This window comes from Dermacentor andersoni, chromosome 5 (genome assembly GCF_023375885.2).
Source record: "Dermacentor andersoni chromosome 5, qqDerAnde1_hic_scaffold, whole genome shotgun sequence".
Taxonomy (NCBI): Eukaryota; Metazoa; Arthropoda; class Arachnida; order Ixodida; family Ixodidae; genus Dermacentor; species Dermacentor andersoni.
In genome coordinates, this window is record NC_092818.1 from 31,401,028 (window position 1) to 31,428,895 (window position 27,868).

The 27,868-nt window shown below is 45.0% G+C and overlaps 1 pseudogene; it reads right to left on the minus strand.

The window, feature by feature from the left end:
* Positions 1-5,402: 5,402 nt before the first annotated feature.
* Positions 5,403-14,598, minus strand: LOC126530111 (uncharacterized; annotated as a pseudogene).
* Between the last annotated feature and the right edge of the window lie 13,270 nt (positions 14,599-27,868).

A 27,868-nucleotide genomic window follows, 5' to 3' on the forward strand; every position in this document is an offset into this window, starting at 1 on the left:
GCGTGCTGCAGCTGGCCGTATTGCCATTTAGTAGCGAAACCTTGTGCTATATAGGTGGTGTTGGCAAATCGTACGCCTCTCTTTCTCTCTTTTTTTTGTCGCGCATGCGCATGGGGTTGCGCGGGAGGAGTTTTCGGCATACAGGCGACCGACAGACGGACGAACGGACGAATCGGCTAGCCATATACGGCTTCGCCGTAAAACTGAAAACTCTTTTGTTCTTTTCGTGGAAAGCACGAGTCTTCGGTAGATGACGTTTCCTTCGAATATAAAATTGTCTGATCTATTGTATAACAACACTAGGTGAAGGAGGTGTTTTATACGTGGTTCCTTCAGCATATGAATAGGACCACATATGCTTACAAGCTTGTGCATCGTATGAGATTGCGACTTGGTACGGATGTTGGCTTCATATTGTTGCGTGAAGCACCGGCACCAAGCTGCTTCCAAGACATAGTTATACCGTCAAGGCAAGCGTCATCAAAATGGTGATCGATAAGCATCGGTGCAGCTTCCTCCTTTCCTCTTCAACGCAGACACCCTAAAGCGGGATTTACCTGTAGCAGTCCGGTATGATGACCCCCAGCAATATTACCACCATTTCGGTACATCATAGAGGCAAAGGTTGTTCAAAGGGTCTTGTAGGGCTTGAGTTTTTCTAATTAAATGGTGTAACTTCCTGCTAACGACGACGCTGATGAACCGGAGGGGATGGTTTCACATGTGATGTCAGCCACGTATCGCATCACGAGGTACAGACTGATGTAAAGCAGCTTTTAGGAAAGCCCCAAGAGGTGGGTGTGTGACCTAAGAGGAACCAGAGCACCCGGAGAAAAGTGTGCGTCTCGATGCCGGCAGTCATAGAGGCGTCTCTTATTTTCCTGGGGGCGATGTAAATAAGCGCTGACGAGCTACTGTGAGTAGTCAGTGTATGAAGTTGTTCTGTGGGCATATACCACAGCGGAAATGGAAGTGGAGGGCAGCAAGGTATTCAGTGGTAGGGCGGGTTCTCCGCCCTTCACTAGATAGAACTTCGACAAGCAGGCGGTGTTGTGTCTGAGTGAATTGCATGCAAACATCGGATAAGGTTCGAGTCGGGGTGGTCGGCCGCAACGCACTAAGAGAGCATGTCATTGATGGTGTGGTTGAAACACTGAGTGAATAGGGAGATATATGGGTGGTCTGATGTAAACATATGTTTGGCTGACCATATGCGTAGGATGTCGTCAATGTCTTTGTCCAGCAGTTGCGACCTCGGTCAGTGAGTGAGTGGCACTGAGTACCTACCGTGCACGAAGTTAACGCTGTAGAGGAGGAAGTCTGACACGTTAGTAGCTGAACTTGTAGAAAGTGCTCGTGGGATTGCGTACGTTGTAGTATAGTTGGTAGTGATGGCAACGCATTTTTTTTCCATAGGGAGCGAGAGAAAACGGGGCAAGAAGGTCTAAATCAACTCGAAAGAAGGTTCGGGCGGGATTTCATCGGCTACAGATACCTAGTAAGCAGCGCAGAGGGATTTTCCTGGCGTTGGCAGGCCTGACAATCAGCGACGTAAGGACTTCTGGAGCGGTTGAGACGAGGCGAAAAGAAGCGATGGCGCACGCGGTCGCATGAGCATTAAACACGCAAGTGCACTGCCATGGGAGCATTAACAGATGATAGTCGAAAGTAGTTGGGTTAGTAGGACGAAGAAAAGGTAAGGGCCATCTGTGGGTGATGAGTAAGACGGCGTTAGGTCCCATCCTTGAGGAGTAATACCCGGAGGGAGGCATCACCAGGCAGAGACTTCAGTTGGTCAATGAAGTCTCCCAATTCTGCATCGCGGTGTTGCTCGTCACTGAATTAACGCAAGGGCAACGTGGAGAAACCGCAGGGAAGTGTATCACTACCGGCCAGCTCTACCGCGGGGTTGGTCGACAAGTAGTCTGCATCATGCAAGTGACCTGGCTTGCATATAAATGGGTACGCCTACTCTTGCATGCATGAAGCCCAGCAAGCAACTCGGCCTGTCGGGTGCTTAAGTGAGAGCCATCGGAGCACGTGATGATGGTTGATAACTCAGTAGCGGCATGCGTACAAGCATGAGTGGCACGCACGAAATGCCCACGCAATTACGAGGAACGCGTGTTCCATGACGAAATAGTTGCTATCAGTGGCTGACAGCAGCCGGCTAGCATAGGCTATAACACTGTCGTGAGCAGGCTGGTGTTTTACGATTCCACTTATGCAGCCGTTACTGGCATGAGTCCAAACTTTGGGTGCAGCAGATAAATCAAAGTGGGCTAGTATTGACGTTCCTATGACGAGAACGGTTAGCTGCGAAAAAGCGCTGGCGCTATGAGGACCTTGAAACACAACTTCCATTAAAGGTCGGTAAGAGGGTGTGCTATTGTCACAAAGACTTTCACAAAGTGGCGAAACTACGAATCCTACGAATGTACGAACGTCTTTGATGGCATTCAGGACGGAAAGAGTGGTTACAGAAAGAATTTCGCGCGGATCGCTCTTACTCCCGTCGCATCCATGAGGTGGCCATGGACGGTGCTTTGGCAGCGACTAAAGGGACACTTCGTGGACTTCAACTCGAGGTGGCCTATGTTAAACACATAAAGAATTGTTAATAGACATTATATATGCAAGCAAAATGCAGGTCAGAAAAAAATCATGTTATCTAAGTAGCCTAGGTTTATCCTCTGTTTAAACCCATGAAACAGGAATTTCATTTGTTTGCAGGTGGGTGGATCATTACAGGCACTGAGGGGCATCACCTTCAACTCATAAAGATGGTCAAGGGCGGAAAAGGTGGTTTTCATCTAGCGCATGTCGTTGATAGCGATCTGCCAGCACCCAGATCTTAGGTTTATCGAGCAAAAATAGGTTGAAGCCAACAGACAAAGTAGAGCGTCATGAATGTGTGGTAAAGTGTACACGTCCGTTAAAAAATTTTTAATTGGCGATAACCTGTAGAGAAGCGCCCCACTCTACCTTTCGTCCATCAAGAGTGCAACGGAAGAATCCCAGTGTCGAAACAAAGATGAGATAATGCCCTTAGCTAGTATGTTCTGGACTTTGTGTTGGATTGCCAGACGTTTCCATGCGCGAACACGACAGAATCGTCGGTGGATGGGGTCTATCGCCAGTATATATGCGATGGTGCGATGGGTCACAGCAGAAGTTTATCCCAAGGACCTAATGTCAAGATCAAAATTATATCCGTGGCCTTCAAGAACGTGGCAGAGGGATTGAACTTGAGTAGTCGGCAGGTCAGTGGCAACCATGTCCTGAATGTCGGCGCCACCATAATGCAATGACGTCGAGAAGTTGTGAGAGCAACAGTAAGTCATCTCCGAAGAAGATCACAACTGGGTGGTCTTTCAGAGCGCAAATACGGCTAGGCCACATACGTTGTGGAAGCACCTGCGTGGTTTGCACAAAATTCACAAGAAAAAGGCAGGTGCGGCAGCTTGTTATTGTACAGAATGTGTCCTGAACGGTGACACCATGCATAACGTTCCTTAATGGGTGTGAATATAGTCACCATCAAGCATAACTGGTGAGGAGCATAAAAGGATGTGGGTCACAACTTTGGGACCTAGGCGAGTGAAGTCAATGCAACTTATAACACACTAAACAATTTCTCACCCATAAGGGTGTAAATTAGCTTTTCCCCAGACGAACACCCTTTGCCACCTATTGGGTGCTTAAAAAAGGGTGCTAGGAAAGGGTGCAGAGGCTAGCACCCTTAAGGAAGTGTGCACAGCATAAAATTTTAAAGGGTGTAGTGGTCGCACCCTTATTAAAGGGTGCTATTTTACCATAACACCCTATGAAATGGGTGCTGGAAGGGTGCTCTACATTGATTCACTGAAGCAGCAAAAGCCGAGGATTGATGCACGACAGCAAATGTGTCCACAGACATAGAATACTCTACTCCACAGACAATGCCGCGTGCAGGCCGCATGCTAGCAACTGATATTTGGACAAAACAGTGTATATATATATATATATATATATATATATATATATATATATATATATATATATATATATATATATAGTGTAAACATATGCATCTTTCCCACCTATGGACGCCACTTGTCACACATTGCATAAATGTTCCATAGCTATACCTATTTTTGGACCACAATGCACAACATCAATCCAAGGACCCTACCAGCACATATGCATCCCATGCGAAATGGAAAACTTATTCAGGAAAGCAATGCATGTGAACCATTCCTTTCCAAGGAAATATACGACTGTTGAACCGCAACAGTCATATATTTCCCTCGCAACAAAGGCAAATAATCTACACCACACAGCACCTGGTGATCTTTTGCCAATTTGAGACATGCGTGGCACAGGTGCTTTTATACATATGAGAGTGCGGGATAGCTTTGGTATCAAAGTTAATTTATTAAGAACATCAATAATTAATGCAACACAAATACATATGAACAATAGAAATAGAACAATACAACTGAACAATAGAAAGCAGGTCGACGTTATATTTTTAGATTACTCGAAGGCTTTCGATCTGGTCGTACATAACGAATTAATTAAAAAAAACTGATGGAAATTATTATACATTATGTTATGTGGATCCGCTCATATCTTACAGATCGGACACAATACGCTGATTTAAATGTTAACAAATCTCATCAATTAAACATAACCTCAGGCGTTCCACAGGGATCCGTTCTAGGACTTCTTTTTCTAGTTTAAATAAATGATATTGCTCATCACATAAATAACGACATAACCATCCTGTTATTTGCAGGCGACTGTTTATTGTATCGTGAAATCAATAACCAAAACGACCAGGCGTCACTTAGTCAAGCCCTTAAAGCTGTAGAATTCTGGGCCATAAGAAGTAAACTGAAAATTAACGAATCTAAATCAGTCCTGCTCAGAGTTACAAACAAAACAAAGCATGTTATTGAGTGTAATTATGAGATGAACTCAAGGATTCTAACTGAAGCCGAAACAGTAAAATACCTAAGTTTTACAATTTCGAAAGACTTAAGTTGCAAGTCACACGTAAACAGAATTTGTGGAGCTGCAAAAAAAGTTATACTTCCTTCACCGAAAATTAAAGCTAGAAACCACACCCGTCAAAGTACTTGCATATTTAACTTACATTAGACCGACGTTAGAGTATGCCAGTTTCATTTGGGATCTGTTTCAATCAGGATTAATAAATCGCTTTAAGATATAGAAAAAATCTGCAAGGTTCATTCTTTCCCGGTATTATCGCATTGGCTCTGTTTCCGAAATGCTTCGGTTACTTGATTTGCCTCCACTGGCTCAACGGCGGAAGCTGGCCAGACTTAAATTTTTTTTGTTATCAAAAGTTTGTTACCACTTCAATATTGTTACGGCCAAGACGGCCAACAGCACATTCAACATGGCTCCCTTTTGGTGACTTTGTTCAATAACTTTGTAGCCACTACTCTAGCGGCACTCAATGTGAGCCCGAGGAAAAGGCGCTCCAACACGACAAGAGTGTTGAACAGCTTGCGGTTGTACTGGATATTGAAGAGCCAGTAAGCAGATAAGACAGCCGCCAGCCCCTCCTCCCCATTTACCCCGCAAACAACTTCTCGCGGTCCACCTTGATGTGGAGAAGGTCAGCCTCTACAACGTCTGCTCCAGAAAATACGATGCAAAGGGTTGCAGGAACGCTCGGGTCCTTAGTGGCAAGAAAAATATTGCATCACCAATAGACCATGAATAGTACATTGTCACCTCTTCATACTTAGTCACCCTTTATGAAGCTTTCTGCAGGTTATACATCATTTCAACGCAATACAAACATTGCTAACAATACAAATGGTAAGTTTGACATTTATGCATGCAATTTTGGCTTATGCCCGACGAAAATTTTGGGACCACGCCCAGAATTGCCCCCACTTCTTGAGATTGCAGCTTTATTTTATAATAAATATGTTGCACAGAATTCGCTGAGGCCAATTCACACTTAATTTAAACATTGATGAAAACTAAAACAGCGCACTTCTCTAGCCAGCTGTTTTGTGCATGCCATCTTAAGATTCCACTTTCACAAAAAAGTGAGTGCATTACAAGGCAGAAGCGAAAATTGCGTGGGTAATACTTCGGTTGACAACACTGGAAACTATCTGGCATATAGATGAAGGTATGGGCCGCACTTCTTGCAATTTAGGAAGGAGGGGATTGGCCCATATTTGAAAGTGGCATTTTCAGTTCCATATTAAAGGACTATAGAGACTTTAGTCGCATGCTTCTTCTTTTAAATGATTTGGTAGACATAATAAATAGTTGGCCATATGGTATTCCCCTACAACCGCCAAATAATTCTTATTTGAATTTCTTTTCTTATATTTCAATTTCAGCAATCCAATGATGGTTATGAGGTGCAGTTGACTACGTCACGCGAGACATGAAAAAAGAACGACAATATAATCACCGATATAGTTTCAATTCACTACAACAATCAAACGTGTTTTAAGAGCTATACACTCCAAATTATGTATCAGCAGTTATATTGCAGCTGTTTCCCTGTCTCACGTGACCTAAACACCAACTACACATCACAGACATTGTTAGGATGAAATCAAAACAGAAACATTAAGAATAAATTAAATTATAAATTATTCAGCGTTCGTAGGCCAATAATACTGGGTGATAATGGATACTAATGTCTAATTAATCATTCGTAAGAAAATATGCACCGCATTCGTCTTAGTGTTGCAATCACGAGGTGGTATACGCATATCATCAGCTGCAGTGACATTGGTCCCAACTGTGATCACTACCAACCGCCAGAAACACTTGGGCAAATATTTTGCTCATGCCCAGCGTATGTGCGAGAACGGCAGAGCCTTGTTCCTACTATTCAACGAGTGACTAAAAGACCAGTATCTTAAGAGATTCTATTCGGTCCTTGACCTGACACCAACAGCACAGCTGTGGTCACTGGAGTGACTATAGCTTTCCTTCAAGCCATTGGACTCGAAGCACGACTCTAGTATGACCTCAACGTGATGGACATGTATACAGGTATATGCACCTTCTTATCTTATCATTCATCGCTCTTTTTCTCTCCCCCTTCCCCAGTGTAGAGTAGCAGGCCAGTGGAAACTAACGCTCAAGCCGACCTCTCCGCCTTTCTTCAAATAAACCTCTCTCTCTCTCTGGTACCTAGTTGCAAGACATATTCCAGGTTCTTTGCTGCTAATACTTCACGGCTGCTCGGGCCCTGCTCATCCCCACACTTGTAACTGAAGTCTCTCTTTAGCCCATTGGCATTCAAAATTCCAGTAATGTTAAGCTTGCTCGGGCCCTGGTCATCCCCACCTTTGTAATGAAATAGTATCTTCAGTCCATTCACATTCGAAACGGCAGTAACGTTAAGCGCATACAGCCTGAAGACGCAACATACCATGCATTCAAAGTAGAGTAGGTGGCAGCTCCCTGGGGAACACCTTTATGCTTTTAGAGTACTTGCTTTACTTATTCCTTTACTACTTTGTTTGAAATATAATTCTTAGGATTGCTTTTATGTTATTGGCTCCCAAAATTGGGGGAGCAGCCTACACAATATCACAGCCACTGTCCGTATGTGGTATTTATCTACCATGTTTATTAATGTGCTATATGTTGCTAGGTAGCAAATACACAAGAGAATAACTAATAAACGCTTAACATATGTATACATTTCGTGAAAAACATTAGTGTCATTGGCACATAAGCTAACCACACGAGGAGGTTCTACCTAGAATTGTGGTATATACAAGCCATGCAAGGAATCCTGAACAGATCCACGGGTGCACTTCCAAGCAGCATTATTATTTACCCTGTCATGCTGTAAAAAATTATTTACCAGTTATTGCGCTGCACTTATGTCCTTGAAAAATCAGAGATCACGTGGGCCTGACTACACAGAATGAGAACTTGTCATTACAGGAATTCAAGTCGGCCATTTAAAAGTTGCTTATTCCTTTTTGGATGGGCCCAGATATTTGTTGATATTATGCTTCAGTGTTCGATGTAGAACTATCACAGTAAAGCACCGTGCATTGCTGACTAGTTTTAAGCAAAACTCATGGGTACTAATCATACATTGTACCAGAACAAACTCGCAAGAAACTTACCTCCTCTCGCACAAACAAAGATGACAGACCATTAACTTCCTTGACATTGAAAGACAGTATCCGAAGTGCTGCAACTGTTAGGATGTCTGCAAAGCGAAAGGTTTATAGCAAACGCTTTAATGCACTTCTTTAGTATCTTCCTAAAATCCCTAAATCTGTGACAAAGGTTGGTTTTGCAAACTATTCGCGCCGTGATTTTCTGTCCCTAAAAGCAACTGAACACTGGTGCTAGGGCAACATACCCTTATTTATGTCCACTGCACCTTGAAGACCTTCCCCATGGGTGTTCCAATACTCTATAGTGCCTACCATGGCCCAGAATATTCTTGATCTAGGCATGCAACTGTGCAACACTATACCAGTTTATTTCCATTCTACCCATCAAACAACGTACCATTAAAGAATTTCAGTTTAAGACCACATATGAGTTGAAAACCAAGAACTGTCTTCAAAGAACAAAATCGTTAAACACAGATGTACTGTAATGCTATGCCTATAAGATGAGATCTTGCAAAAATAATTTGTCGCGGAGTGTAGGTCTAAAAGCTGCCGATTAAGCCTTTGTAACCGCACTCACGTCGTGTTCGCAGCCTCTCCGGTGACATCTCACGGGCCTGTTCAAGTGATACCATTACACTTGCTTCGCAAGGGATGCGTTTCATTTCTGCCGTTTTCACAATTTTGTTGATCCATTTTGCAATACAAGGTGAAGGGTCAATCTTAGTTAGTCTTGCAAAGTCACTGCAACTGCAAAAAAAAAAAAAGATGTGTACAAAGTGCACTACAACAAAAACCCAGCAAATACATAGCAGTTATTTTTACCATGGTATCTACAAGCACAGAATTTACATTGTAGTTTGGGCAGGAGACAGATGTAAACAATCCAAGTGAGCACTCTGACCTTACAAAATAGAAATGGCAACTTTTTTCTGAAGCTGTACTTGAAACTGAAAATTTCTAGTTACACAGAAAAGAAAACCAATTTATGGTGCTCATTGTTTAATCTTCTATTGAAATAGAAATGAATCGAGGAGTTGTCACTATGTCTTGGCGATCGCTACCCCTTCTCACTTAGTACAAAAAGTTAAAAAAAAAACAGGGAAAGTCTTGCTTTCGCTAAGTTCATAGGTTATACCTTCAACACAGTTCTCTAGTATTTTTCACACATAAGCACTGCACACGCATAAGCACTATGTACACACACAATGTAGTTCAGTCTGTCGTCATTACAAATGTACTTTCTTCTAAACGTTTGTTCAGGCTGTCATTAAACAGTTGGTAGTTTGGTGCTTCACTGTCTCTTTTTCTTCTGTCCCTTTTCAAGAAATGTATTTTGCGCCACAAAGTATACCTAGGAAATCTAAGCACCAACTTGCCCAAGAAGTCCTTTCGGCATAAATACACCTGCTGTATGCAAGGAAACATTACAGTAATGTTCAAGAGGTATGGTCAAAAGCTAATGACCCCATTCACTATCCTTTTCATGCGATACATTTACACCAACACACAACTACATAGCTAATTGTATGGATTAACATATGGCCTTGTTCCCACCTACTAGACAGGGAACAAACCCACAAAGGACTGTGGTTGAGTACCAAACAACTCTGTTAGTACCCCAAAGGCGTTTCAACTGTCCACTTGCATTATGTTGCCATTGGTCTTTCTGATTTATGGTTTTTAGTTTTGCCTAGCTAGATTAATTCGATAAATATTTCGCCAGCATAAATTCAATCACGCATCCAAAATACTTAATGCCACCTCAAAAGAACAGAGAGCACTAAATAGACAGAATTAAATTTGGAGCGCTTCTATTCAGTGAAACAATTGAAACATTTGAAAGCATTAGCAAATGAAAATATTACGCTCGCCATTAGCTTGCTACACATCATCCTAGATAAACAAATCAAAATATTGTATTTGACTACGGAATGCCCCTCACCATCTTTTGCACTTTGTGCCACTGGAGCTCCACCGTGGCTGTTTCTTCACTGCCCTTCCTGCGTGACCCAAACTTCGCACGGTTCTCGCCCACGCGACCATCGCACGGAAGAACCCTTCGCTGATTCTTGAATCTGTAGCGCAAGGCTACCTTCCAGGAGTCCTGAGAGTTGCATGAACAATAAAATAATATTGTGCTCCAATTCAGAGGTCGCTTATACTAAAGGAAAGCGTCAAATGAAATTTTTAGTACGCATAAAGAAACAGGGAAAAGGCAAAGCAGTGCAAACACAAATGAGAAAGAACCATGCTGACTACTACCATTTCAAAGTGGTTTTATTAACATGTCCAATAAGTTCTGTCAAGAAAGAACGGAAAGATTAAAGGCAACCCAAAAAACAAAAAGGTCACACACAATTTCTTAGAGAAAAGAACTTAGGATTTCAGGTAAAGCAGTTTCTTTACGAGCGTGATCGAAGGCGTGCTGACACAAGTCTCTCCCATCGTGTAGGTAATGAAAGCTTCATAGGTTTCCATAGGCATTTTCCCTTAATATGAAAATGCATGTCTGGTGAAGCTTCTGTCTGCAGTTATTACATTTGCAGTGTATGGGAATATTGTTATCTGTGCCAGCTTCAATCAATTTGCATACTCAAGGATTTGTACGATAATGGATGTGCCCAGAATCACACTGCCTATAATCCCCACAATTGGCGGTCCCCAGTAATATAACAATTTACTCACAGCTCCACTTCCTACTACGTCCTTCAGCTGCGGGTATTTCTCAAGCAAAAGTGAGGTCACCCTTGAATAGAAATTACGAGTTGGGAACCTGCAAAATACTCGCAATATTAAGATTGCTGTTGTCCACATTTAGCGAGATTATGGCTTTGCCCCTAACACACTGAGAAACTGAATAATTTTGCAAATGCCTTTGAGGAGAACAAGTAAATTTTTGTAGTTGCAAGGTATGCAGAATAAATGAATTTATAAATGAAACATAAATTCAAAGCCTTTCTGACCACACAAAAGTTCCAAATCGGCAGGTTTTTGCAGCGTACATCTTCGAACTTGTGCAGAACAGTGCGTGCTTCCAGCTCAATTAGCCAGCGAATTTCCTTTACTAATTATGGGATAATGGCAATTTTATTAATTATGTGGCTTTTCGAAGTACACGAATTTCAATTATTAACGTTTTGTTTTACTCATTCTCCCAAAGAATCGCGAGAAATTCAGAAAACCTGGCGGTCACATTTTTACACAATAAGTGTGGTAGCAAGAATATTGCGAAATTTCGTACCGACTGACCTTGAACTTCAGCAGGCATTTCTAACCCCACAGCCATCAAAATTAAGGGGTAATTTACTTACAGTGTAATCTTCTTCATTTCTGTGAACAGCACGTCCACAATTTTTCGGAACGCTGCGGCCGAAATCGGGCTACCAGTGCTAATACAGTCATGAAGATTGCCAAGGCTTGGCAGCACAAAAGTGTGCCCATCATCCTCTGAGCGTGAAGGCCTACAAGAAAGCTGCCATTCAGAGCTCAGTTTTCAACACATTGCTACAGTAACAAAAATATCAGTGCCCTACGTCAGCTACAGGTACACACAGAAAAAAATTAATGTTAGCGCTTCTATTGCTTAAGATTATGCTAAATACCATGATATCAGTGCCAACCAAGCCCCGCACTAATTTTATTGTTAAGGTTCCAGACCTAGTACAGCACTGGAATTAGGAGGCACTGATATGAGTATAAGGACAGCAATGAACGTTCTCGTGCTTTTGCTTGGGAAAGTTACAATCAACTGCGCCTCGACTCTAACTGCAACAATACTAACCAAGGATATACAAAGCGTGTTGTGTTTTGGAATACTTATGGTACTTCGACCTTAATAAACATTCTCACTCCGAGAAAGCCCGTCGTAGTTATTATGAGGAAAGAGGAGTTAAGTCTGAACAGAATCTCAGTGATGCACTCACATCTGCAACAAAGTTCAGTATGATGCGAATTCACAAAATTTACTGCCACAACTGCAGCGCGTATGATGTGCAGAATTTCAGGCGCAGCAACTTTCTTTGCCACTGCGGACAATATAAACGTGGGAGCCGCGAACATACCAGTGAGCTTAACATTGGCGCCGCCGTTCTGATCCAATCGAGCATGCGCATTGAAACAGAAGCTAGACGTCATGGCAGCGCTGATCCCAAGGTTCACAACCAGGTGAACACAGCCAAACGCCAGTGATTACAATCGTAAACAAGCAATCAAATCACATATGCATTGCATCGGGTGGCTCAGCATTTCTTGGTTGCGTTACGTGATGTTTGGCTTTGGACTTAAATTCAGATGGGAGAAAGCTTCGTGTTCAACCATCTTTTGATAAGGTGCCTTGGTTTTCTTAACAATCTTTACTAGGCATAGTACTAGGCTAGTAAAGTAAAGTACTAGGCTACAGACATGTATTAGGCCAACTTCTCTGCCTTTCCATTAAATAAATCTCTCTTTAAAACATGATTACGGGCAAAAACAATATTATTCTGCGACCCTGTGAGACTACCTAAAATTATAATGTGACACTCAAACACACTTACAGATCGAAGGAAATTCCAAGGCCATTTTCATGATCTTCGCTGCCACTGGCCACCATACTGCTCCCCGCAATGTGCTGCAAGAAAAAAAAATAGCATAGTTTGCAACTTGCCCTGGAGGCGCAATGCTAAAGAGACAGTGGAGCTGATGGGAACCTAGCTAACAATTATCGATTAGGTATCAATTGGGTATTGAGTGGCTATCGATTGGCCTATACGATGCATTGCCATGCTTACCGGGGTACTACCAAGCACTTTTTCTGAAATTTACGGATTATTGATCCATTATCGATTAGGTATCGTTTGGATATCGATTGGCCTACACTATGCATTGCCATGCTTACCGGCGAACTACAGGAAGTTTCTCCAAAATTTATTGATCGGTAATCGATTAGGTATCGATTGAGTATTGTTTGACTATCGATTATAAATTGCTTAATTATGATTGAAACAATTACCCCTACCTTACCTGGGTTTACAAATGAACCAACTGCATAACCAAGCTCCAACTGGATTAAGCGCAGTTTAGCGGAATCGGCAACGCTAGGCTAGTTTTTCGTTCGCATGTGAAACGCTCGGCTTTAACAGCTCCACTGTTAAAATAAATAGCCGACACATGAATTCTTAACTAAGCTGTCAATTTGCAGAACACGCGACTACCAAATACAAATACCTCAGTCGATGTTGACGCACACTGCTGCTCACTGTCCACTTGTGGGCGCAGTAAAATTTTCGATAAGTCTGAGATAGTGTCCTCACGAGAGAGATCCACATTTTTATCGAACGTCTTGTCCAGTATCTGAAAGCAGTAAAGCACAACTGGTTTTTATATCGTGCAGAGACCTGAGAAATGTCTATGCACGACAAGGCTGTAAACTGCCTCCATTGCTTCATGTGCAGCAAACCACTGTAAATCTGCAACAGTGGACTGTTGTTTTCGGGTTAGAAAACAGTCTAGTAATGTGCCCCTGGATTTGCTTTTATATTAGCGAAATGCACTAATAAGCATTTGCTTGGCGAGCGATCCTCCACAAAGCACTTAAAACGAATCGGCACAGTAACTGAGGCGCTCGTACACGGGATATGACACGCGTCACACCTTTGAGCGCGCTAACATGTAGCTCACACGAAATGTTTTAGCCTTTAGTTGCTGACATGCACAGTGCTATTTCTTTTTCTGCTATGCTTGACAGCCACTGCAAAAGTAACTCTATGTATATGGCGGACAGTGGTGCGGTGACGATGACAGGCTGCACGCGCGCGCGCGCGCGCGCGCTATGACTGAGCAAGGGGAGCAGCTGTATGGCAAAGGGCAAGCGTGTACGGTTTGAGGGCGCCTGACTGACTAGTCGCACTGCGTATAAGCAGCACCTCCAGGCGACAAGGCAAATTTTGGGAGAGACGAAAACTAAGCGGCGACATAAGAGACATGGACAACAATGCTCACTGCTGGTCGCCGTCGCAATAATGCACATAACGAGTTTGGCGATACGCGGCTTCGCTGAAAAATGCGATCTACCGTCGCGACGAAAAAAGCACCCCGCAACGAAAAAGGCGCACCGCGAGTTTTGCAGCGATACCGCGCCCGTGCGAGAATTATGTAGCGCGAACGAGTATTATACTTTCAGTTCATTGCTAAGCGATACACTTCTTTTAGCGATGTAAACACTACTCGGATTCAAACATGTCGCGACGAGCCTCCCTCATCATAATCGTCAGTACTTCCACATAACGCTACATTAGCAGGTGCAGTTAGAATCAAACAAGGGAACACGTGCACTTGCCTGAAACGAGCTCGACGTCAGGTCGACTTTGCCGCCGAGAACCGGGCACGCGCAAATTGCTTCTTTGAGCGCGTTGAGGTTGCCATCCGCAAGGATATATGTCCTTGCCGTACCAAGGTGGGGCACACTAACAAGGCAGCGTGGCATCGCAAGCAAGTTTACACACACGGTACCCCTGGCACTTGCAAACGACAGGCAGTCAAACATGAACCGACGCAGCAGTGAGAGCAGTGTGAATTACGAGGCAAACCGCACAAAGTAACCATGTCAGAACAAGAGACAGTTGCGAAATTTATCATTACAGCATGCCGCAGAAATGCCATAGTCTAAATAAACTACAAACTATTTAGAAACAGATATTTTGCGCCGACTTGTAGCAAGAACAGCGCACAGCCATGCTAATTTTTGCCTTTTGTCTTATCAAATGCAGTACAGAAAGTTGCTCATAGATAGCGCAACAATCTAGATATTGAAAAATTTACTGACACTTTTTGGATCGGTTTGCGTTTGGCCTTTGCGTTTTTACTAAAAGAATGAGAGCCTGAAGCTTCACCCTTGTTGCCAGCAATGGTATTAAACCTGACCATGTTCAGCACCTACTGCAGTGCATTCAAAGATAACAATCGCTGCAGTGAAGCAATCAAAAGCAAAAAGAAACTCATAATCACTAAGTAATATTATTATTCGAAAACGCGTAATAATAAATTATTGGTAATAGTCTAACTTTAAAAGCAGAAGACCTGCCATTAGTTGTTACTGCTCTCTCGGAAACTCTGTGTTCTGTTTGCTCTCCTTTTTTTTCTGTTTATTGTGTTCATGTTCTGGAATGGCGCGCATGGGTTGGGGAGTTGTGCTCGGTCTGCGTCGTCGCTGTTTTAAGGCCCAAACTGCGCAGGCAAGCTTGCAAGGCTAGGAGGATGCGAGCAGTACCGACTTCGAAGAAACATAACAAATGTAAGCGACGTGAAACAGTGAACTTGTGCTGCTTTTTGCGTTGAAACCGTTACGTATATATGCATATATAATTACAATGCATTCTTGAAGGTAAGAAATGACATAAATTTGTATTTTGCAAGAAAAATAAATATTTGTCCTGCACAAAAGCCTTATTGTGTTCCCGTCGCCCTGTTAGTTTAAATCTTTCTTTATATCCTGTGTACATTAACAAATATACTACACTGCATGTACAGTCGAAGGCAAAAGTTTGTAGGCCACGTATTCCGCAAACGAAGCCAATAGCTTTATTAACCGCTGGCTGGAGGCCGCACAAGTGGTGAAAGTCGAAAATGCTGCTCTTTCAGCTCCCCAAGTGCCGTACACAGCCGACAGTATAATGAGCTTGCGCACCATGCTGATATGAAGTGCTGTGCCACACGTCTCAAACATGATTCGTTGTTTTTATGTTACGTCATAGGCAAGCAGCCTATATATCTAGTTCGCTGTCGCTGAAATAAAACAGCGCGGTACGTGCTCTTGGATCGTCGCCGTCACTCTGCCACCCGCTACAACAGTGGCGACGAGGGTGACCACCACGCGGAGCCCCCGCCTCGAACAGCGGCGTCTCAGTAGCGCTGGGAGTCCTGCTGGGTACGGAAAGTAATCGAGTCTTCGAAGCATCGGCGGTCATGGCCCTGGCTACCCACCTCGGTACCCCAAGTTTCGACGAAAATCAAGATAAGTGGGATATTTACTTGACTCGACTGGAGGCAGTTTTTGAAGCAAATGATATTAAGGCAGATGATAAGAAAAGGGCGCTCTTGGTTTCGACACTATCAACGAAGACGGTAGGCGTTCTTGCTGGACCGTGCGCCCCCCAGAAAGTAAACGCCCTGAGTTACACGGACGCACTTACCATCCTAAATAACCACTAGGCGCCGAAGACTAATGAGGTTGCCGCAAGTTACAAGTTCTTTACAAGGGATCAGGCTGCAAGCGAATCTGTCCAGGACTATGTTGTTGAGCTACGCAAGCTTGCGGATAATTGTCACTTCGGCACCACTTTGGACCGTATGTTACGGGACCGCATTGTGTGTGGCATCCGAAATCGGGCGGTGCAGCAGAAGCTGCTTGACAAAACTGAGCTCGCACTTGCCCAAGCTGAAACGATTGCCATAGCGGCAGAGACAGCCGCACTGGAAGTAAGCGCCATGACTAGACCTGATAATGAGGCAGCGGTGTGCACTGTAGCGAGTAAATTGCGCCGATATCAGACTTTCACCAGAGATAAGCAAAGCCATCCTGATTGCGCACGCTTCGGAAACTACGATCACGAAGCACGCGACTGTCCGCACAAAAAGGAGCAGTGTTTTCGCTGTCGAAAGACTGGTCATTTCGCAAGAAAATGCCGCTCCCAGTCGGGGCTCCGGGCTGGTCGTAAGCGCGATGGCGTCGCTAACGCAGTTCGTTATGAGAGCGCTGTATCCGAAACGGAGGAAGGCGATATTTCATCAGTCTTCACATTGCAGGAATCACCGGAAAATAAATCTTTGCTCCAGGCGTTCCGCAGAGTTATCCGCTGGGGTGGCGTGCCCTTGAACACGATTATTGACACGGGATCACCGTTTTCTATCATTCCGCAGGAGGTGTATCTAAAGCACCGTCTGAGTTGGCCATGTTTATCGAAATGCAAGCACACGCTCAACTGTTACTTGGGCAAGCTACCCATTGTCGGTGAACTGCACCTTGAGGCCCATTTTGCGGCGAAGACTGTACCTGCCACACTGATAGTTACGGGCTGGTCGGGCCTTTGCGGAATTGACTTAATCCAAGCGTTCTCGCTTTTGCCGTCGGGGTTTCTCGCTGCTGTTCAATCGACGTCAGCAGATCCCGACAGCCTGAGGACCGCGTTTCCTGCCCTTTTTGAGCCAGGACTTGGAAACATTCAGGGGCCACCTGTGAAATTCCACATTAGAGAAGGCGCCCAACCGAAGTTCCACAAGGCGCGGTCAATTCCTTATGCTCTTCGTGAAAAAGTGGAAACTAAGCTGGACCGTTTAGTAGATCAAGGCATATTATCGCCAATAGCACATTCTGAGTGGGCGGCGCCAATCGTACCAGTACTGAAGAAAGACGGTTTCCTTCGCATCTGCGGCGATTTCAAGACCACAATCAATGCTGCGTGCATAACTGAGCAGTACCCTTTACCAAACATTGAAGACTTTCGCGTCGCTACGTGGGGGATCATTTTTCACAACACTGGACCTTAAGGATGCATATAACCAACTCCCATTGGATGAGGAGGCGAGGAAGTTGGCCGTGATAAACACTCACAAGGGGTTGTTCTGCTATAACAGTCTTCCGTTTGGAGTTGCCTCGGCTCCCACGATTTTTCAGCGGCGCATGGAAACTGTCCTGGCCGGTCTTCCAGCCGTGCAGGTGTATTTGGACGATGTATTGATCGTCTACCTGGGCCATCGCATTGACAAAAACGGCTTGCATCCGCTTGAGAAGAACGTAGCAGCAATACGCGACTCGCCACGGCCTACGAATGTGTGCGAACTGCGCTCCTTCTTGGATCTGTTGACTTATTATCACCGGTTCTTGCCACACATGTCAACGATGCTGGCGCCGTTGTATCTTTTGCTTGAAAAAGAGCATAAATGGCACTGGGGAACGGCGCAGGAAAATTTATATCTCAAGGCTAAACAAACACTTCTGAGTTCGCCTGTTCTGGCGTATTTAGATCCCAACCAACCAGTGCGTTTGGAATGCGATGAGTCACCTTCGGGTTTAGGTGCCGTAATCTCGCACCGAATTGGACAATTGGATAAGCCGATTGCTTTCCGTTCACGCACGTTAACACACGCCGAAAAGAATTATTCTCAGCTCGAGAAGGAAGCGCTCGCACTGGTGTTAGGAGTAACAAAGTTTCGAGAATACCTGCTGGGCCGCGAGTTTATATTGGTCACGGACCACCAACCACTGGTGGGACTTCTACGAGAAGATCGGCCTGTGCCCCCCATGGCGTCGGCACGTATTCAGAGATGGGCTCTGTTTCTAAGCCAATATAGCTACCGCATAGGGTACAAGGCCGGCAAGGAAAACGCCAACGCGGACGCACTCAGCCGCTTGCCCGTGCCGATAACAGACGTTTGTCGATCGGGCACCTTACCAGAATATGTACTGTCTACAGAGACCCTTGACAGCTCGTTCGTGCCAGCGGATGCCATATGGGCGCTGACGAACGGAGATGAAAACCTTAGCGTTGTGCAGCACTTTGTACTGAATGGATGGCCTAAACGCTTGTCACCGTGTCACAATCACCTTCAACCTTATTTTTGCAGAAGACTGGAGCTGTCAAGCGTAGAAGGCCTGCTCTACTGGGGTAATCGCATCGTCGTACCCCGCAAAGCGCGAGTCTCCATACTCGCTGGGCTACATCGGTCACACCAGGGTGCATCTGCGATGAAAAGACTGGCTAGGACGCTGTTCTGGTGGCCTGGGTTGGATGGTGAGATCGAAAGCCTTGCACGTTCGTGCATCTCATGTGTACAAGCTCAGCCAATGCCCCATCGACAGGTTCCTATCTGTTGGCCAGAAACGGGAACCAAATGGTCAAGGCTTCACATTGATTATGCCGGACCGATACTAAATGGATTGAGGCACTTCCCGTCAAGTCGGCGACCACAGAAGTCACAATTGCGCGGCTTCAAGAATTGTTTGCGCGTTTTGGCTTGCCGCAAACAGTTGTATCAGATAACGGGCCTCAGTTTGCAAGTCAGCAGTTTTCGCAGTTCATGACTGTGAACAACATAACTCATCTACGTAGTGCGCCGTACCACCCACAATCTAATGGTCTCGCAGAGCGTGCGGTCCGCACAATAAAGGATGGCCTTAAGCACTCGATGGTGAACGATCTCGAAACAAAACTAGCGCGAGTGCTCCTAGGCTATCGACGTAGCCCACTGCCGTGCGGCAAGTCTCCTTCAGAGATGCTGCTGAACTACCTAATTCGTTCGCGCTTGGATACTTGCATCCCTTCTCTACCTCAATGTTACTCGCAGCCTCCCAGATTCCAGTCCGGCGACCAGGTGTGGGTGCGCAACTATGGCCAAGGGGAGCGTTGGCGTCCAGGCATCATCGAGAGCATAGAGGGTTCACGCCTTGTAACGGTCGACACCCCAGATGGCCTAGCCAGACGTCACTTCGACCAAATTTTCCGTCGCGTGCCTGTGTCACCCGTGACCCCAAAAGCGGAGGCGTCCGAGTCTCTTCAACCCAGCCCGGACAAGAGTCGGCCCACGTCAACGCCAGAAGCCCGGTGCAGCCTGGCCACTCCAGAAGCAAGTGGCGCTGCGCCTGTTCCTTCGACAACACCTCCAATATCTGTCCCAGCCGAACAAGCTCTCTCCCACAAATCCGCCGGTCTTACGGAGGTCTACCCGACAACGAAGACCCGTGCAAAGACTGCAGTTTTAAAAGAAAGGGAGAAGTGATATGAAGTGCTGTGCCACACGTGTCAAACATGATTCGTTGTTTTTATGTTACGTCATAGGCAAGCAGCCTATATATCTAGTTCGCTGTCGCTGAAATACAGCAGTGCGGTACGTGCTCTTGGATCGTCTCCGTCACTCTGCCACCCGCGAGTGACGTGAGTGACCTGCACAAAAGCCTTATTGTGTTCCCGTGGCCCTGTTAGTTTAAATCTTTCTTTGTATCCTGTGTACATTAACAAATATACTACACTACATGTACAGTCGAAGGCAAAAGTTTGTAGGCCACGTATTCCGCAAACGAAGCCAATAGCTTTATTAACCGCTGGCTGGAGGCCGCACAAGTGGTGAAAGTCCAAAATGCTGCTCTTTCAGCTCCCCAAGTGCCGTACACAGCCGACAGTATAATGAGCTTGCGCACCATGCCTTCTGGACCTTCAACTCGGCCAGGCGCTGCCGCCACTCAGCCGATCGCTACGTTGGCAAGGCTCCTGGGGAGGCCGCGGTGGCTAACCGGGCGACCTGTACAAGCTATCAGCTTCGTTTGCTGATCACATGGTCCACAAAATTTTGTTCCCTACTGTACACCCTTATCAGCGCTTCAGCACCCCTTAGTTATAGCACCCTTCTGGCACCCTCGTTTACACCCTTCCGGTAAATGCACCCTTTGCGGCCTGCTCGTAGGGTGCTCCCGCCCAAATAGGGTGCTGGAAGGGTGTGCAGTAGGGTGTAAATCTGTTGAACACCCTTTTTACACCCTTAAGGGTGAGAAATTGTTTACGGTGTAGGCGACTCTGAGGAGGAAAACTGGCATCGGAGAAAGGTGAACGGGGCAACGGAAGGCGAAGTTAGCGGCCGGAAGAAAACCGGGCCAAGTTCGTGAGGGCAGCGAACTATGACACTGAAAAGGAAGAGCGTACCTCGATCTGTGATGGTCAACTGTGCAGGGCACATGCCCATAATACCCACTGCCCAGCCGTCGGCGACTGTTACAAACCTGCATGGTACACGCGTAAGAACTTTCTTCAGCCAACGGCAAACAGTGGCGCTCATAATAGACACGTACGCCCCAATGTCCATCAACGTGGCCAGTGTCGATCAACAGTAATGCCATCCGCATGAACAAGCATGAGATTGTGTTTATAAGGTCAAGCGAAAATTTTTTGCTAAGGTTTTCCATGTAGTTCCATTTCTCGAAGCTCCTGTGTCTAGCTTTCCGGTAGTGGGTGGTGCGAATATGTCGGCTAAGGAGTTTGTCGGTATGGAGGCGAGCAACAATGAAGGCGCAGTGCAGAAGGTGACTGAGCATGTTGGCCTTAAGGCGAGGATGGAAAAAGGATGGAGCGGGGATCATCCACACTAAAGTCTCTTTTGCGGCACACGGTGTGGTGAATAGCCGCAAAGTCTTCCGAGGGCAGAAACGACCAGCTGGATTGGTAGTGACGAGATGTGTCTAATTCGGTGGCAATTAAAGCAGATCGGCCTCTCGTGTTACGTTCTTGAATCAGTCGGGTTGCCCAAAGGGTAGGGAAAGTATGGGCCGCCGTGGGCCACACAATTCGGCGCCAGTCCAGTATCAGGTATAAATTTTGGAGTGCTTAAACTTTGGAATAGTCTTTCATATTCCATTAAGTTGTCATGTACCTTGTACTCTTTCAACTAAGAACTCAAGAATTATTCGCTGTCTGATTAGCTTCCTCTAGTGTCACTTTGCTAAATAGAAGCTGTGTAAAAAGCAGTGATTTTGCATCTCTCCTCTTCCCTTTGTCTTTTATGTGAGTCATTACTCAGTTTCTTGGTTATATTTTGCTTATTTCATATTTTGCTTCTCTGCTATGTATTATGCTTTATTTTTATATATATATATATCTTCTAATCCAAGGGTCCCGGGGCAGTCTCTGTCTTTGGGACTTTTGTCTGTATACCATGGGCGCTATAACGTAAAACTATTCCAAACTTTTCTATTCCAATTCTGCTATCAGCCCTCCATGATTGGTCAAAAACTTTTTTCGAGCACCCCTGTTTCACCTGCCTGTCACATGACGTCACGAAAACCGCGATACCTCCCCATCTGATATGATGCGTACACACTGATTATGCATGATTTGACAGAAAAAAGACGAACAGTTATTTCTGATTCGACTCCTTTTCACCGTTAGCCTCCGGCTATTGGTAAAAAGTTTTCGGGCTGCACCCACTTCAGCTGCCTGTCACGCGACGTCACAAAACCGCAAGAACTCACCGCGTCAAAGGGACGTGTACGCGATAAAGATGCATTAATATGCCGAACAAAACTGAACTTTCTTCGGAATAGCCGCAGGCTGCCCCGTTCCGAAAGGAATAGAAGACGGCTGCCGCCGATCGCTCAGACGCTGGCTACGCGCACCTGCCGGAAAGTATGGGTGTATTTGCGTATAATCATAATCCTTGCGTGGCCGTGTAACGTTTTCGAGCACTTTCGCCACGTTTACCCCGTCATTCTGCCAACTCTTCTTTGCTGAAGGTCCGTTTTAGCGTCATTCTTGAGCTTCCGGTGCACGCTGCCGCGATTTTCGACCAACCACCGCAAGCTAAGTAAGGGAAAGCCGACCAATCGTAGACGCCGGCACCACCCTCTTCGTCCGGTTATCGACCTTTAGTGCAGTGGCTCGGCCCCATCGAATCCCTCTCCACTTGAGCGTTCTCCTCGCCCCTTCTCAGCCAGTTAGACACGACAAGCCGCTCAGTGTAAGCAATGTTATTCGTTTTTCAAGCAAACAAAAGTTACCTCCTATCAACGAGGAGAGCATTTGATTGGTCTGTTCAGACAACCCTGCGGGTGACCGCCCGGTGCTTGCGTTGGTGGTTACGCAAATTTGACGTCAGGAGATTGGAATAGAAACATATTGGAATAGTCTTACGTTATAGGGCCCCATTTCTTGTAATCAATTGTTATGAACCAATAATAAACTGAAACAATAGAGGCCGAACAAACATGTAGGTTAACAAATGACTCCCGCACAACTGTTTGAATAAAGGATATGGCAGGGGTAGAAAGGCCGGATCAATGGCCGTGTAGTTGGAGGCGGAGTGGCGCAGCACACCTAGCTCCAAGTTCACCTCGAATGATGCGTGACGCGTTCTTGTAGTAAGATTGCCCAGTCACAAAATCGGTGCCGGTTGGCACTGCCGCCGCATTCGGGAGAAGAGAAAACAGAGCAGTTACATGGTGTCTCTCGGCCTGCTCGAAGCTTCGGCGTTCCCTAATGATGGTGTCGATGGAGGAGACGTTGGTGTCAGTCACACCCGCGATGTCTTTCGAAACGCGGCCAACTTTGTCAGCCTCGGGTATTTTCTTCTCCACGCTTAAGCAAAGAGCGAGAATGCCTTGTACGCAGACGACATACGACTTGGTAGAACACTAGGCGCCTGTAGCGACTTCTATTTTGCGGCCAGTTGGCGACCTCAGGAATTTCCAACGAGATTGCGGAGCTCCTGCTTAAAAACCTCCCAGCTGGCGAGCACTTCACTGTGCCTCTGGAACAGCGCATGGTGGTCCAGCCTAGAAGAAGATCGTCATAACCGGTATTATCGAAGGAACCTAATTGTAGTTGTGACTAGCAGGCTTGCACATACTTTGTAAGTCACAAATGTCGACATCATTCGTGCTGGAGAATCTGCCAGGATAACTAGGAGTCGCCGAAGATTATGAAGTGCCATTACCGAGAGCTACGACCTCAAGCTGCATGGTACGGACATTGTGTAACTCCATGATGAGGTACCCGCGGGGCGTTCAGCTACACGAAAATGTTACATTAAGCAGAGGCGCAACGCTATTTGCTGCATTCTCCGGACTACAGGATGCAGCTCTGATCGCCCCGACTTTCTAGCGAGTTTCTAAAAAAGAATGGTATATAATTGACATCGTGTAAATGCACTATTATGTTAATGGGATGCTCAGATCAAATGCTGATTGTCTACAGTTGTACACTAATCACAAGATGTCGTGCTTATCGTCGAATTCCAGGGCCCTGAAATTCCATAAAATTTTTTGCTATTCGCAAACTTAAAAAAAAAGCCCTTAACCAACGCTAGTTTTAGGAGCTGCAAACCAACATTTATTGCTCTTTTCTTGTAGTCGTAGATGGTCGAGTCCTCTGCCGCAGCCATACTAGTCGTAAAAGTCAACTACTTCGACCGGCTGTATTGCTGGGTCACCGTAATTGGTCTTTCAATAACTTTTTGGAGACTTTTTGGAGACCTGATAGGCCCTTCTCTGGCATTCCCTTTGCAGCGTAACATGATCGGGGAAAACGCTTACATTGGTCGCATTATTCTGCATCTTTTATGCATGTGTAAGTAGCACAGTTGCATAAGACGCAGAGGATGAAATGTTTGGAAAAATAACGTGAATTATACGCCGGTAAATGAGGGTAACAGATATATCCACAGTTTCAGTGCAGGCTGGATCAAAATGGCAATGCAGAGACCTGCACCGCTTCGTCTTCCTCCTGTGCACTGCAGACAGTCTGAGGCGATATTTATCTGCGGCGATCCCGTATCAATATTACCGACGAAAAAAATATACAACGAGTGAAAGGAATCGTTAGTTCGGAAACGTTTGCTATTTTTCGGCAGCTAGCACATAAAAAGATACCAAAATCAAGTTGTTTACGTTCTGAGATCTACAATCATTTCAAAAACTGGCACTTGGCTATCCATCCATTATTTCTTTCTGAACTGTCAGAATTCGCGAGAATGTTTACGGTCCTTCAAGTAATAACCACACTCACGTACTACCCCAAGATTGTGGATGTGTAGCGTACCATTACTTACTACCCGATGTCCGTTCTCACATCACAAAATTTAGCAAGCCGAATATTCAAATATAGTGATGATGTTTTGCGTTTATCTGAGGTGTATGAATGTTTCAGGCGAATAGGTACAAACTGCTCAAACTGGTAAACCACGTTGGTTGTGCCCTTAAGTTAGGAGCATACCACTCATCTCGGCAACCTTACAAGAGAGTCTCCACGTACAATGCTGAATTCTATGTCCATTTTAAAAATTGGGCATCAAAGTCGTCGTAATGAACGAAGATGACTGTTGGTGAGTTTCTCAGTTTTCACGTAGGCACATGCTTTTCAATAAAAGATTCCCTTTAATTCAAATCGACATGTGCATTTAAGGATACAGAAAAGTGGATGCAGGAGCAGCAGCAGTGAAATATTTTTTAAATCGCAAACCTGCCTATGTCCACGTGAAGAGCAGAAATGCGAAATTCGCGTTTGGTACTCAAGGGAATCCTGATACAAAGTGCGCTGTAATGCGCAATATACTATCGTCATCATCAAGCTGGAAGCATCTCATGGTCTCTGGTGTGTAAGAATTTGCCAGATGGCATGTACTGTGGATCCTTCGGCAGGTAACCACGATAGCAGCGGTTCTCGGGCTTTTAAATATTTTAGGCTTGGTTGAGATCCGTGGCAGAGCCCTACTCTTCTGCATAATTCATTGTTAAAACAAGCCACCTTCGAAAAATTGGATAAAGACTATGCTCAGGCAGCTGAATCTGCTTGAAGACGAGTCATGAGTCCCTATATCAGTGGGCGCATATGGAGAACGAGCATGTGGGACATGCAGGAAAGTGCGAGAGCTGGCACTACACTCTAAAAACAAGGTCTGAATAGTGCTCTATTGGAGGGGTGGTAGTATGCGCTTGTTTAGAGTACTGCGTAGATGTAATGCGCCACTTCCGGACAGAGAAGTGTCTGTGGAGTATTTTAACACTACTGCACTGCAGACGAGTGGCTGCAGTATACCTGATTTTAATCTCCTGCAGCTCGTTAGAGGAACTGCTGTAGAGCTATTGCAGCGGCTTAAAGTAACTGAACTGATGTTGATTTCACTCTACTGCAGCTAGTTCACTCAGCTTCACTGTTACTTGTAAATTATCATAATAATGGAAAGTTCGTTTCGGTAAATGCAAGAACATGAACGTCCTGCTTTGAAGGATTGTAGTTGTGCCAATTTACGTAGCAGTGCCTATTCCAGGCTCAGCACTTCATCGTACCTAAGTCAGAAGCCTAAAAAGCACCTTCCGCTGCGTAAAACTTTCACGTATATGAGGGTGTCCTTTCAAGTTTTTGACATGCATAGTCCGTTCATACATACAATGCGAGTCCTGAATGAACATTGCCAGCAATGTAGGCATAAGTACCATCCCTTAAACTTGGGCACCTTTTCACTTGCAATTTTGAAACAAGCTCTTAGTGACCATTGTTTCACTAACAGGGACGAAGGGGCACCAAGCTAAGAAATATTGCAAAGGCATTTCAAATTATCGAAGAACGATGGAATAACTAATTATTATCCGAATCAGCTATTGTATAACATGCATAAAAGCAAGCACAGATATCAAAATATAAGCATGTTTTATTGAACTTGGGCCAAGCAATATTTACAGCGATGTTCGAATACCGATTCAAGCTTACCAACAAAGTAAGCGAAGAGGAATTGAAGGTGCTCGCAGGAACCAGATATTGGCTTGAACTGGCTTGTTCTACTTACACGAACAGAGCGGCTAGACAGATGCACTACTAGCCAGGAACCTGAAGAAAACTCGAAATGGACAAAATTTGCAAGGCGGAAGGTTCCTTACCCCGTCCGTAAATTTAGAAGAAAGACTCAAAACAGCACATCCTAACAAAATTTGATTTTACAAGAAAAAATCCTGGAGACATGTCAGTGAACGTATTTTTAAAATACAAATTAAATAAAATTGCATTCTGTGCAGTAAAATGTTTTATCAAAAGGAAATGTAAGGCATAAACTTCAGTGTACCAAGCAGCTTTCGACCTTTTGCAATATGAATGGATTTCGAAGAAGACAAGGTTTCGCCCGAAATGAGAAGCATCGATTGCGCCAGCAAATTAGTAGATAGCTATACGAAGGCTAGTAGACTTATAGGACGTATAAACTTGTAAACTCTCGCTTACCAATTAATTTTACAAACATAGTGTCAACGCGCAAGAATAAGCATCAACCCATCTCACTCGATGATCACCGAAAGTCGCTTTCAAAGCGCTTGGGTAAGGAAGCATGAGTAGCGACGAGTGAATTGTTCTTCGTGCTGCCTCTGGCTGCAACACGAACTAAGTCTGTTTTCGACATAAGGAGCGAAATCACAGCGCACACGAAGCTATGAACGCTTGGCGGACTGCTCCCTCATCGCATATCGCTTTCAATATGGGGCATGCGCGGCCACGCCATACGCCGTAGACACAGCAGTAGAAACCCCCTCCCTCCCTCTTACTCGTACTCCAGCTCACGACAGAATACGGCACGCTTCGCCCACGCTTTCAGCAGAGAGCGAATTTACCTTCATGATGCCTTTCCGGTCAACTTGAAATAGGCGTCGAAACTACAGCGCACACGAAGCTACGAGCACTCGGTGTACTTTATACTTAATCGCAAACTAATTTCTTGAAAGGGTCCACGTGGCCGCTCCATACAGGGCAGCCGCTGCAATAGAACGCCCTACACATAGAGTACATGGCGCGCAGCGACTGTGTTATCGTCTTGGACTTCATAGGGAATATCACGGCGAACGCCGATGGCAGAAATGTGCCAAAAGTGTCCATATAATTATTATTGGAATAAAAACGTACGCAATTTGCTCGAATATGTATGCATCAGAAGATCTACAATATCGACCTGTACACAGTTGAAATGCCACCAGTATGGTGTGAAATATTTTTGATGATGATGATGTGTGGTGTTTTGTGGCGCACGGGCCAGGTTTGGCCAAAGAGCGCCATGACTAGTGGTAGTGTTAACGATGTATTATGGAAGATGTGACTTGGCTGTAAAGTGGCCTAAAAATAGTCGCTGTAAAGTGCGTAAAATCTACGTGCTATAAAATAATGGCGATGACTAATGACGAATACTATGAACATTAAAATCCATCGTAAAAGGATGATGCATTGTTTAAAATATGCGAGATG